The sequence below is a fragment of the Rhinopithecus roxellana genome, chromosome 15 (assembly GCF_007565055.1).
Source record: "Rhinopithecus roxellana isolate Shanxi Qingling chromosome 15, ASM756505v1, whole genome shotgun sequence".
NCBI classification, from domain to species: Eukaryota; Metazoa; Chordata; class Mammalia; order Primates; family Cercopithecidae; genus Rhinopithecus; species Rhinopithecus roxellana.
The window spans coordinates 97,286,733-97,292,732 of NC_044563.1; the positions used below are offsets into that span (position 1 = coordinate 97,286,733).

At 46.7% G+C, this 6,000-nt stretch overlaps 1 protein-coding gene across 1 annotated transcript in view; it reads right to left on the reverse strand.

Moving 5' to 3' along the window:
- The window catches only part of PIK3C2A (phosphatidylinositol-4-phosphate 3-kinase catalytic subunit type 2 alpha), a 123,867-nt gene extending 118,470 nt beyond the window's left edge, over positions 1 to 5,397 (reverse strand). Inside the window, exon 1 of the mRNA XM_030917962.1 lies at positions 5,253 to 5,397. The gene's annotated coding sequence lies outside the window, so the exon portion shown is untranslated. The remainder of the gene's footprint in view (positions 1 to 5,252) is intronic.
- Between the last annotated feature and the right edge of the window lie 603 nt (positions 5,398 to 6,000).

The following is a 6,000-nucleotide window of genomic DNA, read 5'->3' on the forward strand; positions in this document are numbered from 1 at the left end:
TTAATGCAGTCTCAAGGTTAAAAGATAAATACTTGCTGCTAAGCCAACAATAACTGCCTTCAAATCTATTAAAAGAGGATTTATAAATCCCATTTGTTTTTGTACCCAAACAGCTCAGTTTAAAATTTTAAGAAATACAAGAAGTAGTTTAAAATTGTATAAATCTCCTTTTAACTTTCTAAAATGTCCATATGCACTCTCTCATTGTGTTTTAAATCCATCATGTAAGAAAAACAAACTGCAGGCCGAGTGCAGTGGCTCATGCCTGTAATCCCAGCACTTTGGGAGGCCAAGATGGGAGGATCACTTAAGGCCAGAAGTTCAAGACCAGCCTAGTCAACATAGTGAGACATGATCTCTATTTAAAAAAAAAAAGAAGAAAGAAAGAAAGAACATACTGCAGGAAAAAAAAGATACAAAGTATACATAAATGAACAAAATAAAGATAACAAAAATATGACTCCACTACAGAGGCAGAGAAAACAAAGACATTTCTTCTCCTCCCAACCATAATCCTATGAACAACCTGAAAGATACTTACAGCAATATTTGCAAGTATGGCCATAATTCTCATCAAAAGAACATCATATACAAGTACCATCAAAATGATTACAAATTATAAATTACCAGTGATAATTTTCTCATTGGAGTTCCTTTTCCTTTTTCAAGCAGGGAACCAAGACAGAATAGCCTCTGTTTTGTTGTTGTTGTTGTTGTTGTTGTTTGAGACAGTGTCTCACTCAGTCACCCAGGCTAGAGTGCAGTGGTGATCATAGCTCACTGCAGTCTCAAACTCCTAGGCTCAACAGATCCTACTGCTGGCCGGGTGTGGTGGCTCACACCTGTAATTCCAGCACTTTGGGAGGCTGAGGCAGGCAGAACACGAGGTCAGGAGATAGAGACCATCCTGGCTAACATGGTGAAACCCCATCTCTACTAAAAAAAATACAAAAAATTAGCCGGGTGTGATGGCGGGCGCCTGTAATCCCAGCTGTTTGGGAGGCTGAGGCAGGAGAATGGCGTGAACCCAGGAGGCGGAGCTTGCAGTGAGCCAAGATCATGCCACTGCACTCCAGCCTTGGCGACAGAGCAAGACTCCGTCTCAAAGAAAAAAAAAAAAAAAAATCCTCCTGCCTCGATCCTCCAAAGCACTGGACTACGGGCATGCACTAACGCACCCAGCCTCTAGATCTATACGGTCCGATATGGTAGTTACTAGTTACATGGCGCTATTAAATGCCTGAAATGTGGCTGTTCCAAATTCAGATGTACCAAGTATAAAACATACACCAAATTTAAAAGACTTAGGAGAAAAAAAAATGTAAAATCTCCCACCTATGTGACTCCCATTTTTGGCTCACATATTTCTAATGTACAGCACTGCTTTATATATGTAGTCGAATCCTGAATAAGGAAAACGGATACCAGAAGTATTAAGCAGTTTGCTCAATATCTCACTGCTTGATAGAAGCAGAGCAGGGCCTAGAACCTGATCACTTTTATCCATCCTGCCCTTATGAATAGAAGGAATTAATCATTTAAGACTCAACTTGAGCATCCTCTTCCTCCTCAAACCCACTCATTCCTTTTCCATATCCTAGCCCAGGTGACCATATCCTATTTAGCCTGCCCTTATAATTATACTGTTATAAAATATATGTTTGTCTTCCAAATGGATGAGGACTTCTTGAGAGCAAGCACTGTCTCATTCATTTTTCTTATCCCTGGGAACCTTTGAAGTGCCAGGCACTCCTTCAGGCCCTCCAGCACTCTCAGAGCTTTCAGAGGATTATTTTTTAGCCTTACGCAGGTACAACTACTAAAATGAAATCACCTACAATGTGAGGCACCACCCAAAAGCATTCACCTTTATCATTTGCCTGTCTTAAATTATTTTTGGAATATGCAAAATTAATACAATGCATAGGTCAGGCGCAGTGGCTCACACCTGTAATCCTAGCACTTTGGGAGGGCGAGGCGGGTGGATCACTTGAGGTCAGGAGTTCAAGACTAGCTTGGCCAACATGGTGAAACCCCACCCCTACCAAAATACAAAACTTAGTTGGGCGTGGTGGTGTGCACCTGTAATCCCAACTACTTGGGAGGCTGAGGCAGGAGAACTGCTTGAACCCAGGAGGCAGAAGTTTCAGTGAGCTGAGATCATGACACTGCACTCCAGCCTGGGTGATGGAGTGAGGCTGTCTCAAAAAAGAAAAAAGGGCCGGGCGTGGTGGCTCACACCTGTAATCCCAGCACTCTGGGAGGCCGAGGCAGGCAGATCATGAGGTCAAGAGATCAAGACCATCCTGGCCAACCAACACGGTGAAACCCCATCTCTACCAAAAATACAAAAATTAGTTGGGCATAGTGGCACACGCCTGTAGTCCCAGCTACTCGGGAGGCTGAGGCAGGAGAGTTGCTTGAACCCAGCAGGTGGAGGCTGCAGTGAGCTGAGATCACGCCACTGCACTCCAGCCTGGTCAACAGAGCAAGACTGTCTCAAAAAAAAAAAAAAGAAAAGAAAAGGAACAATTCATGTTATCAAAGAAAGACAAGTTACAAAAAATGCTTTGCACTACTGTTGCTCTGATGCTTTATAAGAACTCTTGAGTTCCTAGGAAATTCAACACTCTCTTTAGGTATAAGTTCACTTATTGAATGTGCTTACTTAAATGCAAAACTGTGTGGTAGATTAAAGAAAGAGCCCTGGACATGGGAATTAATGCAAGCAATCTTCAATTAATTGAAAATTTTAGAACTATTAATTGCAGAAGAAACAAACTTAGTATACAGCTACTCGTTACAAAAAGTTAGTTTCTAAAATTCCTCAATGCAAACATGCCAACTTTTGTATTTTATAAAACAGATAAAACTGCCAGGCGCACTGGCTCAAGTCTTTAATCCCAGCCCTTTGGGAGGCCAAGATGGGCAGATCACTTGAGGTCAGAAGTTCAGGACCAGCCTAGTCAACATAGTGAAAACCAGTCTCTATTGAAAAAACACAAAAATAAACCATGTATAGTGGTGCGTGCCTGTAATTCCAGCTACTCAGGAGGCTGAGGCAGGAGAATCGCTTGAACCCTGGAGGTGGAGGTTGCAGTGAGCTGAGATGGTGCCACTGCACTCCAGCCTAGGCAACAGAGCAAGACTCCATCTCGAAAAACAAAACAAACCAAAACAGAAAAAATTGTAAAATCTGTGGATGAAAACATTAAAACATGTCATTTGTAAAGAAAACTGCAGGAAACATGCATATAAAACACAAATACCAAGAGACTTTGATAAGAAAAAACCTGCTTTAGAATATATTAATTTAGCCAAAATGTATGGAATTTATGGAAGAAACTCCATATGTGCTTTGTACCTACGTAAAATCACTTTTGAACTAAATTTGAGTTAACAAATAAAATTTTTCTATTCTCATTCAGTTACACTGTTTTTCAGTATGCATCCACTGTCTTGATATTAAACAAATATCTTGCATAAAAATAAATATAAAATTTGTATACCTCAACTAGGGTCCTTTCGTCTAATTTGCTACTGTGAATAAGAGCACCATCCTGTCCAGGTAAGGTTAGATCAAATTAAAAAAAAAAAAAAAAGCACCATTCTGCTGGGCATGGTAGACCAGTCTGGCCAACACAGTGAGACCCCATGTAAATTAAAAAAAAAAAAAAAAAAAAAAAAAAAGGCACCAACCCCAACTATGGCAGAGCTGCTAAAGGAGTCTCTTGTGGAGACTTGAACTATAAGCCAAGGAGGCAAAGGTACAAAGTCTCTCCTGGAATTAGTTCCTGGACTTCTGTGTAGCCTTACCCCTTTCTACTACGTCTTCACCATTCCCCTGCAAACAGCTTTCTTCTTGCATCTCTTCTACGCTGTGGCCTTTGATGCTTCAATATATTTAAAAATTTTCCCGCCGGGCGCGGTGGCTCACGCCTGTAATCCCAGCACTTTGGGAGGCCGAGACAGGTGGATCACGAGGTCAGGAGATCGAGACCATCCTGACTAACACGGTGAAACCCCGTCTCTACTAAAAATACAAAAATTAGCCGGGCGCTGTGGCGGGCGCCTGTAGTCCCAGCTACTCGGGAGGCTGAGGCAGGAGAATGGCGTGAACCCGGGAGGCGGAGCTTGCAGTGAGCTGAGATCTCGCCACTGCACTCCAGCCTGGGCGACAGAGCAAGACTCCGTCTCAAAAAAAAAAAAAAAAAAAAAAAATCCCAACAGAGTTTTTCTGCCTGAAACCCACTAGGAAAGATTTCAGGACATTTCTTTAATAATTAATCTTGTTCAAAGAGGAAGGCCTCCTTCGTTTCACTTAATTCAAACCCCCACTGTTCAAAATAAGAATATAATTATAACCTCAATTTATATCAGGCCAGTATAGGAAAAGAACCACAACAGGCTCTCTCTTCCACGTTCATCTCCAGACTTTTTTCCTTAGTTTCTCCTTCCTCATTTCCCTCCTCAATCCCTCCTCCCCCCCAATCTCTCCTCCCCCCCAAAATAATTCCACAGCTAGAGAATCTCGTTTTTAAAGGCAAAAATTCAGTGAGGAAAATAAGTGTGTGCCTTTTTCTTCAATTATTTATTATTCCTCTGTCCCTCAGGAAGAGTTAAGCTAGTATTTTTTAATCTGACCGCTCTCTCAGAAGGATGATGCGCTAAATACACACTGAAAGAAGTCTTCCCAAAGCAAGCAGATTCGCGGCCACAGGCAACGCGGTGGGAGTGGGGGGCCCGGGGAAAAGAAAAAGTATCCTTGGCCCCCAGAGCCAGAGATGGGACAGGAGGTGAAAGAAGGGGCCGTCACTGAGAAGTGCAACACACACACTCGCCAGAACAATCTGCCAAGAGAATAGGACCGGCCACTGCGGCTCCAGCCCGGTCCCGCGGGACAAGGCGGGGGAGGGGGGGGCCGGCGGGCCAGGGGGCCTGCCCTCCTTCTGTGGGACAAAACTAACTCCCAGGCGCACCTCCGCTCCCGACAAGAGGGGCCTGGTGGGGACGCGGGCTCCTAGCACCTCCAGCGCAGCACTTGCCGACGGCCTGCGGGGAAGTAAGGCCCGGAGGGAGGGGAGTCGGGCTGGGCAGCGCCAAGAGCACGGGATGGAGGGTCAGACGCGGGCACCCAAGGCAATGGGGGCCGCGACAAGAGACCCTTCCAGCCCGGGAACCCCGGGGCCCCTCTGCACCCTCGCAGAGCAGAATCCCGAATATCGTCCCCAGCCGTACCGACCGCTCCTCACCTCAGGCTGCCTGAGCCTCCGCCTCTACTACAACCTGAGCCGCCGAAGCCGCCACAGTCCGAGCCATTTTTCCCCTCAGCTGGCTCAGCCGCCGCCGAAAGCTTCGGCCGACTACACAGCCAGCCAAGCCAGCACGTCACTTCCGACCAGGGAAGCACCGCCTTCCCCGCCCGGGCTTGTTGTGAATTGGCTGGCGCGGACGGCCTACCTGAGCTGGCGGGCGGGGCTTGGACGCTGCCCGTGTGGCGTGAGCAAGGGAGCTGGGGCGCTGGGGAGCACGAGCCCAGGGGAGCAGTGTCCAGCTCTCTCCCGGGGAATGCTGAGCAGGCTCCGGACCCTCTCCGTGCACACCCCAGACCTGGGGAGGGGAGCTCCCAGGACACCCCAGCTGGCCGCCCCTCGGGCCCTGCGTCCGAAGCCCCGCAAACCGGGCCCGGGCACTGAAGTACCCTATTGTTCTTACCCCCTCTCCCGGGACTCCGCACCCTCCTCCGTCTAGACTGAGGTTCCCAGATTTGTGTCTTGGCCCCCGGCGGCGCCGAGATTACTTTGTGATTGGAAGACTGAAAGGAACAGGCGAGACTTAAACTCCTCCACTCCAACCAGCATTTACCGAGGCCTCACGGTGGGTCAGGTGCTGTACGGTGGGTAATTAGTAGCCTATCACGTGGTTTCTGTAAAATGCCTGATAGCACGTAAAACGCTTTCAGGTCAGCGTCTCCTTTCATCCTCACAACAGCCAGGTAAG